Source organism: Pelobates fuscus, chromosome 2 (genome assembly GCF_036172605.1).
Source record: "Pelobates fuscus isolate aPelFus1 chromosome 2, aPelFus1.pri, whole genome shotgun sequence".
In the NCBI taxonomy this organism is placed as follows: Eukaryota; Metazoa; Chordata; class Amphibia; order Anura; family Pelobatidae; genus Pelobates; species Pelobates fuscus.
Genome location: NC_086318.1, coordinates 113,606,776 through 113,617,963, shown reverse-complemented (window position 1 = coordinate 113,617,963; position 11,188 = coordinate 113,606,776).

Below are 11,188 nucleotides of genomic sequence, written 5' to 3'. Positions count from 1 at the left end.
TACCCGGCAGCAGGTTGTAGAGTTGGGTAAGACTATGGAGGAGGTACAGAAATGGGTACAAGATAGATTACCTGTGAATATTTATCCCCCTGTTCATAGTTATCATCCAGGAGACCAAGTGTGGATTAAAGAGTGGAATAATGTACCGTTAGGGCCCAAGTGGAGAGGTCCTTATGTTGTTCTTTTGTCTACCCCTACAGCGATAAAAGTAGCCGAAGTAACTCCGTGGATACATCACTCCAGGGTTAAACCAGCAGCAGTCGATTCTTGGCAAGTTACAGCAGATCCAGAGAATCCCTGCAAGATCCGGTTAAAACGCACTACTCAGTCGGAGTAACGAGGAATTATTGTGGATTACAAATTTTATTGTTACAGGTGTGAGTGAGAAGGCCATAATAAAGCCTGTCCGCTTACCATCACATAGTGTATAAGCCAGGAAAGTCTCGAAGGGACACCTGTGAAGATGAGCAGAACTCCATTCCCTGCAGCCCCTCACATCCTGGAAGCTGAGGCGCCATCGCACGGACGAAGACTGAGGATGACGGCGAAAGATGTGCTTTTGATAGTGTTTATTTATATGTGTTTTTATATTCAGGAAGGTAGAGGTACCGACACTCCTAGCTGTGAGGTATGCATTAAGACTACGAGAACAGGTAACCATATTTCCCAAACCCTAATTTGGCATTCACAATACGAATGTAAAGGAGATGTATCGAGATGTAGATACTTAAATATAGATTATAGTGTGTGCCATTTAGGAGTAGGAGAACCTAAGTGCTTCAGTCCGGAGTATCAGCCTCGTACAATTTGGTTGACTCTCAGGAATGGAGATCCTCAGGGGACCCTAATTAATAAGACGGTGTTAGAATCCGTACATTCTTCGGGTGTTCTGCTATTTGATGCATGTAAGGCGATATCAAGTGGTAGAAAACCGTGGAATGTATGTGGGGATCTTAGATGGGAGAGGACGTATGGGTCTAATGATAAATATATTTGTCCCAGTAGTAAAAATAAATATGTGAGTCCTAGATGCCCAAATAAAGACTATAACTTTTGTCCATATTGGTCTTGTGTGGGGTGGGCGACTTGGGGACAGACAGTAGATAAAGACATGATAGTGACTAAGTTGCCTACCAATCCATACTGTAAGTCTATGGAATGCAATCCAGTCCATATTCTTATAAATAACCCCGACAAGTTCTTAGATAAATATGGTAATTTATTTGGGTTTCAGATATACGGGACGGGTTTAGATCCTGGGACATTATTGTTTATAGGAATAGAGACTGATACGGTATCCTCCCAGACTCATCAAGTATACCATTCCTTTTACGAAGAGATGAGTATAGATAATAAGATCCCCCATAATGCTAAAAACCTGTTCATCGATTTAGCTGAAAGTATTGCCGGTAGTCTTAATGTTACCAACTGCTATGTGTGTGGAGGTACTAACATGGGAGACCAATGGCCTTAGGAAGCAAAGGAGGTAATGTCCGGTTCTGAGGCAGTTCAACAATTAATATCTTCACAAGCCGATTATCAGATGAGTGTTAGAGGTAAATCTGAGTGGAGATTAAAGACCTCCATCATAGGTTATGTTTGCATAGCAAGGAAAGGAATAATGTATAATACTTCTGTAGGAGAATTAACTTGTCTAGGGCAAAAAGCTTATGATGATGATACAAAGAATACAACTTGGTGGTCGGCTTCAAATGTCTCAGAACCATCTAACCCGTTTGCTAGATATGCCAGTTTAAAGGATGTGTGGTTTGATCTATCCATCACATCTACCTGGAGAGCCCCAGCAAATTTGTACTGGATCTGTGGTAAGAAAGCCTATTCGGAGCTGCCACAGGACTGGGAAGGGGCATGTGTGTTGGGTATGCTCAAACCATCCTTCTTCTTGTTACCGATTGAAACAGGTGAGACTTTAGGTGTTAAAGTGTATGATGTGAATCATAGGAAGAAAAGGGGACCCATAGAGATAGGCACCTGGGAAGATAATGAATGGCCTCCCCAGCGTATCATAGATTACTATGGGCCAGCCACGTGGGCTGAGGATGGTACCTTTGGTTATAGAACCCCTATTTATATGCTCAACCGTATTATAAGGTTACAGGCGGTGGTTGAGATTATCACTAATGAAACATCACAAGCGCTCAATCTTCTAGCGAAGCATAACACCAGGATGAGGACAGCAGTCTACCAAAATAGATTAGCCTTGGATTACCTTTTGGCAGTAGAGGGAGGTGTATGTGGGAAGTTTAACCTAAGTAATTGCTGTCTTCAAATAGATGACGAAGGGCAAGCAATAGCTGAGCTTACTAGCCATATGGTTAAACTAGTGCATGTGCCTACTCAGGTATGGAAAGGGTACAATCCAAGTAGTTGGTTTGGTAGCTGGTATGAGTGGTTTGGAGGGCTTAAGGCAGTGGTAGGTGGAGTCCTACTGATTTTACTGTTGTGTCTACTCCTACCGTGTCTTATACCCTTAGTAGTTAGGTCTGTGCAAAGCCTGATAGGAAGTATAGCAGAGAGGAAGGCTGCTGCACAGATAATGGCGATATATAAGTATAAGGCTCTAGATCAGGGAGAACCAATGCAAGAAGATGAATGTTGAAGATTCACATCATAAGATAAGTCTGGTCTGGTTCATGGTAACCTGAGGTATATGCAAACCAAGGTTAAGTGATGCCTCAAGTAATTGTGAAATATCAGAGGCATCAAAGGGGGGAATGTGATGTAATTCCAGTAAAATACAAGTTTAGCAGGCTAAGATTGCCACAAGGCATATGTATGTATATGTGTTTGTAGTATCAGTTAGTTAATAACACGTAGCTAAGATACTGTCATCACTGTACTGACCAGGTGCAGGAATGTAAGAACTGGAATTACGCGTCCCTCTCCTTTGTATCAGATGAGCCACGTGGTTAGACCGGATGGATGAGTTTAGACTCTATTCATTAAATAGGTTAAGGGTATGTGTGGGTGTAGTTAATTGTGGGAGGAGCTACAGTGCTATATAAGGAATGTACTCTATGTATTCAGTACTCAGACTTTGCTGTATTTTGGTGACGCTAGTCCCTCTGAGTCCCGATCGGTGATCCAATAAAGAATCTCTTCCTTCCTGAAGAAACCTGTGTCCATCTCTCTGTGCTTGGCTTCCGTCAGTTTCTCCGGTATCACTGTCTCTAACACTCTCTCACTCTCTCTCTCTGTCTCTCACACTCTCTCATCCACACTCTCTCTCTCACACTCTCTCTCTCTCTCTCTCTCAGTATCAATCATACAATTACCTGTCACTAGCAGTGTGGATCCTGTTCAGGTGCTTCCTGTACTTCCTCTTCCTGTGTGAAAGTTCACCAGGCTGAGGCTGGTGGGCGGAGCTCCAGTGCGGGGGCTGGATCCTACCAGACTGGCCGTGCAGAGGAGCTGGCAGTGTGGGAGACTCTCTCTCCTCCCTGCTGGAGGTGGCTGCCACCTCTGTCTGTGTAGCAGCCACTTAGGTAATTATCTGCCCCAGCCTCACACAAAACCTCACAGGAGGGAAAAATGTGTAAAATGCTGCACTGCCGGCCCCAAGTCCACCAGCCCACCGGGAAATTCCCCGGTATCCCGGTGGGCCAGTCCGGCCCTGGATAAGAACCATTCAGCCCATCTAGTCTGCCCAATTTTCTAAATACTTTCATTAGTCTCTGGCCTTATCTTATAGTTAGGATAGCCTTATGCCTATCCCACGCATGCTTAAACTCCTTTACTGTGTTAACCTCTACCACTTCAGCTGGAAGGCTATTCCATGCATCAACTACCCTCTCAGTAAAGTAATACTTCCTGATATTATTTTCAAACCGTGGCTTCTCTAATTTAAGACTATGTCCTCTTGTTGTGGTAGTTTCTCTTCATTTAAATATAGTCACATATTTAGTGCTTTGGGAGCAATTAACTGTGAATCTGTCGTGATGGGTTAACTTTAAGTATAATATTACTGGCTGTGCAAAGTGTACTAGACTGCCACTAGACATGTATAACTCATAATTTTATTCCCAATAGTAAAACAAAGTAAACATGCAATTTATGATTTGTCAACTAGTTAAGCAACTGTCTCAAATAATCCAGATTATATTCAGTTTACATATTGTCTTCCCACAGTGTGACCCACTTCCCAACATGTTTTGAAACTGCTTGTGTCACTGAACAAGTAATATGATTACTGGAACTAGGAGTGGGCACTACATGTTTCTCTTCTTTGAGTTTTAATATGAATATGTGCGTACATCAGCTGCACTGCTAATGAAACATTAACCCCTTAAGGACACATGACGTGTGTGACACGTCATTATTCCATTTTATTCCAGAAGTTTGGTCCTTAAGGGGTTAAGCCAGTAAACTATTTCAAGCTCAGTTGGGGATTATGCGTGAACCAGGCACAGCACATGTGAGGTTAATGTTCCACTTCCAATGGCCTTGCACAATTCTGTACAGTTCAGAGGCACACAAAGTTTTGTTTTTTGGTTTTGTTTCTTTGCGAGATACAGAAGTCCTGGAGCATACTTAAAAACACAGTGGGGTATACCTTCTCTCATTAACCCTTTAAGGATTATTTAAATTCTTGCAAGCGTTACAATCTAGCCTGTTGGACCATGTGCCAGCATAAAACATCCTGCTTATTGAGCATCATCAGATCTAAACTCCAGCTTATTACTCATCTCTTATGAACTAAGCCCGGCATTGTAGTGTAGTGTGTGTATAGAGGGTATATTGTGTGTATAGTTGTTATAGTGTGTTTGTATAAGAGGTACAGACCATGTCTATTCCTCTCGCAAGCACCAGTGGTTCACACCATTGCCGCAGGTTACCACAGCCATCAGGCCCGGACTGGCCATTGGGGAAAACCAGGCAAATGCCCGGTGGGCCGCGATGGCCACCATCTGACCGCCGGCCCCGCTGTGTTCGATGAAGGGCCGATATCCCTCACCAGCCCACATGCAGTCAAACGTGGTCACCGGCAGGGGAGAGAGGGAGGGAGAAAGCCAGGAGAGGAGCCCAGAGGAGCTCTAACTTGCAGCTCCGCCGGGTTTCTCTCCAGACCGTGGCAACCATGGCAACGGTACTGGTCTCGCGTTCACACCACTAGGACCAACAGGGATGGCAGCAGCAGCATGACCCCCCTGCCCCCCTTTCCAGGCTACAGGTAAGAAGGGGGTGGGGGGGTATAATGTCTGTTTAAAAAATATATATATATTATTATAAAAAAATAAAAATACATCATTCTTGACATTTACCTGCCTCCCCAACACACAATCCTTACAAACACACACATCACCCTCACACAGCATCCTAACACACACACAACACCCTCACACAGCACCCTCACACACACACAACACCCTCACACAGCATCCTAACACACACACAACACCCTCACACAGCACCCTAACACACACACACATACACATCACCCTCACACAGCATTCTAACACACACACACCACCCTCACACAGCACCCTAACACACACACATCATCCTCACACATCACCCTAATACACACACATCACCCTCACACAGCATCCTAACACACACAGCACTCACACACACACTGCACACCTCACACACACACAGCACCCTCACACACACATACTGCACCACCCCCACACACTATACTCCTCACAAATGCACACTACAGCCCTCACACACCCACTGCACACCTCACACATACACACAGCAGCCCCCTATACACCTATACACACTCTGAGTCCTTCAAACACACACTAGATGCCCTACACACACACTACATTTCTGACATATACACTCTGGATCCCCTATGCACACACTAGATTCCATGTAAGCAAACACATAGTGTCTCCATAAATGGGATACAGTGAGTATCAAAATTATGGAAACCCGTGAGACAAGTTTCAAGCAAACACAACACAAGCATGTTATTAAATTTGCTTGCACTGTGCAGAACAAATACAGGGCTTTTTTCTCATGCCCTGGAAGAGCATTGAACCAACATGCTCACTTTGAGATGGGGCATGCTTGTCATTGGGGATGACAACACACACCCTATCTGGCCCCGCCCCCTTTTCAGTGGGCCACTGTGAATAACAAATGCCCACTGTGAATAAAAAATGCCCACATTTTTTTCCCAGTCCGGCCCTGACAGCAATGCTCTGATACTATCAGAGATTGTGAAAAACACAGACAGTGGCTGCCTTGCTCCCTTCCACCAAACAAGCTAACCTAATCTCCCCACCAGCCCATGAAAGGTCAGAGCATTATCTTTGGGCTTGTGCTACCCTGCATGGTCTGGCAGGGGAGATCGTTTGTTCTCCCCGATCAGCCATGGCAATTGCGGCCCACTGCGCATTTGCCTTGTTTGCCTGATGGTCAGTCCGGGCCTGCTTAGGGACCCACAGTTATGGTAAAACTGCTCAACACCAATCTGATCCAGAACTAGACAATGGCTCCTGTAGCTTTCAAACAGCAAGACATGGTGTGGTTAAGGTGCTTAGACTTCTCCTTTAAATGAACACTGCTCACACCTGTAGGTCCAGGGCACTGTCTTACTCAAAAAAAAAAAAGTCCTCACTTTTTCTTTTATTCATTTTCTCAATTTTTTCTGACTGTATCGCTCCCATTCTCCCTTTCTTATGTTATGTTCATGCTAGCTTGTTGAAGGTTGCTGTGTGTAAAGGAGGAGAGGACATAAATCTAGAGAGGCAAAGGTTTAAAAATAATATCAGGAAGTATTACTTTACTGAGAGGGTAGTGGATGCATGGAATAGCAAGGAGAAAACAGAAAAGACCTGGAAGCCTGAAAGGGGCACTCACAGGTAAGGGGTTAACCCTAAAGGAACTACAAAAGTAGTATACACAGAGAGGAGGAGGATGAGTGCCCAAGTGTAATAAATTTAATATATAACTTTTAATAGAGCCCTTAAAATCAGAGTGGAAATCACCACCAACAGTGAAACAAACTTGGTAAAAGAGGAACTGTTCAAAAGTTACAGTGTCCTCAGAACAAAAATCTATTTGCGCAGAAGACCGATATTTGCCCAAATCAGAGATATATAAGTAAGATTGTATGCAAACGCCTACAAATTCACGGCAGCAATACAATTAATCATTCATAATGGCATATATCTACAGTGGTACTAAGAACGATCCTAGTATGATATTAGACTAATGTGGGGATAGCCCCCGTAGAGGTAATCGAGGTGATGATCATTAGTAAATGAGGAGCTGTACAGAATTTATGCAGTATCCTCAATTCTGAAATCTAGTTGGTGCAAAAGCACAATTACCCGTAGATAACTATTTGTTAAATAGTATGCTCGTAACGTAACTCTACGATTTATACTGCACACACAATAAATCATACGAATGAGTCTTAAAGGCTATCCGATATTGGCTGCACACACAGTTGCTAATAAATGTTGTAATGAAAGGTGCGCAGATACAACGTTAGTCTTGGTAACAGGGTAAAAATAAAGGCTGAGACCTCCTACATGGAGATCGCTAATGCGCCCACAACTATATCTAACCCCTTAGATAACAGTGTATCAAAATGCTAACATAGTTCGTATAATACAACTTTAGATGGTGCCTGGTCAAAGCCTTAAATGTACAGATACGTCGGGGATCAATCACGGTCATTAGTGAACCCAATAGTAACAATTGTTAGAGGTTAGTACCACTGTAGATATATGCCATTATGAATGATTAATTGTATTGCTGCCGTGAATTTGTAGGCGTTTGCATACAATCTTACTTATATATCTCTGATTTGGGCAAATATCGGTCTTCTGCGCAAATAGATTTTTGTTCTGAGGACACTGTAACTTTTGAACAGATCCTCTTTTACCAAGTTTGTTTCACTGTTGGTGGTGATTTCCACTCTGATTTTAAGGGCTCTATTAAAAGTTATATATTAAATTTATTATGCATGGAATAGCCTTCCAGTTGAAGTGGTAGAGGTTAACACAGTGAGGGAGTTTAAGCATGCGTGGGATATGCATAAGGCTATCCTAACTATAAGATAATGCCAGGGACTAATGAAATTATTTAGAAAATTGGGCAGACTAGATGGGCCGAATGGTTCTTATCTGCCGTCACATTCTATGTTTCTATGATGAAGGCAGTATATGTGGAGTCTGATCCTTGTTGTATGTGTATGTGTACTTGACAAATGAGTGTGTGCTGTGTATATATGTGGGCTGCTGCATATATGTAGGCACTGTATGTTTATGTGTGAAGACATTGTTGTTTTGGCCTGTGTCTGTTGCATTGGGTCTGCCGGTGGATCACTGAGTCTTTCAGGATTGACTATCAATAGTTAAATGCACCCACCAGAGTTGCAGACCCCAAAACGCCTCACTGTAATGTCGTGCAGCCCATGCTGTGGCAGGGCACACCCTCTGAGCTAGCATGTAGGCGAATGCCTAATTCACTTAACAATAGCTCTGTTCCAAGCTGATAATTCCTGTTTCCAAATTCAGGCAATATGAGCGGAGCAGGTGTGCAGATGCCTTTTCTAAAGGTTTTACATGTAGACTGGAAAAGTGCCCAAGGACTGCAAGCTTCAAGGAAATACAGTTACAAGGTTGTATGCATGTGACTCAACCTACAAACCACTTTGACATTTGCAGAGAAGTTCCTAAGTAATTAGTGTGACAACAATGAAATCATTTGGAATCATCTATAGTTTATTGTATCAGTATAGGTGTGGGATTTTTCTAAGAGGTGTCTAAGTATGTGTGTGTATGTCTGCTAGAGGGTGTCTGTGTATGTGTTCTACCATGTGATTGTGTTGCTAATTGGGTTGTTTTGTGTGTGACAAGTTATACATGGATAATTCTATACATGTGTGTCTGATTAGATGCCAGTAAATGGCTAATTATATATATTTTGCTGACTGTATATGTGCTTATGATGGGGTTTTCTGAGGGGGGGGGGGGGGGGTTCACAATACTGACTAGCTTAGAACCTTACACATTGTAAACATGGCCCTGGTTAACAGGTCAGTTTTATTACCAAATAAATTCACTTTTCTCACAATCTAGTCTGAGATCCAGTATTATTTTATTTTCTGGCAAACTCTGATGAAAGAAAAGCATATGGGGAGATAAGACAGAGAGAGAGACGCAGAAAGGAGTTTCAAGAGAAACAGAAAAACACAAAAGGGCTGAGAGGAGGGATATGAAGGTTAAAAAAAAAAAAAAAAGAAGGAAGAAATAATCAGGGAAGCACCTGAAGAAAGACTGGCAACAGAAAAAATAGGAATAAAGGAAATACAAGAACAAAAAAACAAAACAAAAAATATTGCGACATGAAACGGAAATGCAAAACAGAGCATACAGGAACAGAAAGTGCATATATGTATAGAGAGAGAATATAAAATGTTAATTGAAACAATAGAGAAAGGGAAACGTTGCATTAGGTAGACAGAGAGCAAACCTGTGCACAATGACTGTTAAAACATAATACCTGCATTTCTTCATTTAAAAAGCGGTCTAGTTAGACAATAAGGAAAGAAACAGGTGTAATAGTTGGAAATAAAGATCTCATTTTTTTCTGTACACAATTTCTCCTTGAATGTAATAATCTACAAAAACAATACAGACAGAATTAATTGCCATTAGAGGACCTTATGACCCTATTTAACCCACAGCCATCTGAGCAGTGAAGCTGAGGGTAGAAAAACTACTTGGTTAGAATGTAAAAGGATGTTTATATGTCGATGCAGGTGCAAATGTTGTCAATAAGTTATTAATACAACCAGTGGTCAAGTCCTGGGGAAAAAAGTGAGGGAACTAAAAGTGTGGCACCTGCCACTGTACTCTGCTCGCACTTGGCAGAGTAGGAACCTGTCTACCCATATGGCAGATGCCAACTCTGCCCAACTGTGTTCATTTGGGGGGAAGAACATTGTATGGGGGATCAGTATGGGGTGTAATCGAAAAGGGGGATGAGGACACACACTGTACTAGGTATACCCACTGTATTAATGCTATACTTCAAGCACCATATCCACTTCATAGATTTGATATGATTCTATATGTGCAGTTTCGCATTTAGAGATTAAACTCTCTGTTGCTGCAGTGTCACTGTGGTGTCATTAGCCATCTCAGAACAAGAATTCTGTAAGGCAAATGTGAATTCTGTGCAAAATTGGAGTCAGGGGTGTGTTTGTATGTAAAGTTTGCATTTGAGTGCGTTGGTGTGTTTGGGTGTAGTGTTGACTTTTAAATGTGGATGTACAATTGTGTGTAGTATTAGTGTTTGAGTGAAAGGGTGTGTTTGTATATAATTTTGTAGTTTGAGTGCAGGGGTTTGTTTGTTTGTATGTAATGTTTTTATTTGATTGCTGGGGTATGTTAGCATGCTGTGTTGGTGTTTGCTGGGACGTATGCATATACACTACCACAAACATAAATACTTACAAACACACATTAACACACAGATACACACACACACACAGACACACACATTCATATAGACACTAACACATACACAAACATAGACACACAGATGCACAAATTGATACGCAGATACACACTGGCACAAAGATGCACACATTGGCACACAGATGGACACTGACACATATACACACTGGCACACATACATACACTCTGATACACTGACACACATGCACAAACTCAGATACACACACACACACACACACCTTGACACACAGATACACTCATTAACACAAAGATACACATTCAGATACACACAGTGGCACACAAATACACACACTGGAAACACTACACACACCTTGACACAGATGCACACTGACACACTCAGATACACGCAGTGACACACAGATATATATACTGACACACACAAACACACACAGATACACTGACACATATACACAGTGACCCACAGATACACACACACACTGATATTAACATATATACACATGCACTCTAACCAGGCCCCTGTTGAGCGATACACATCACGCTGTGCTGGGCTTCCTGAGTGCTCTGGGCCCCAGACTCTGGAAGGCAGGAACAGTTTGGCAACAACTCAGTGATGGAACTCCCAGAGCTGGCAGTAGTCCCGCCACTGTTTGTCAGTGCTTGTAGCTGTATGAGTGTCATTCTGTGCTTTGTGAGTCATTCTGTGTGTCTGTGTATCTGCATGTGTGTCCGTGTGCATATCTGTGTGTGTGTCTGTATGT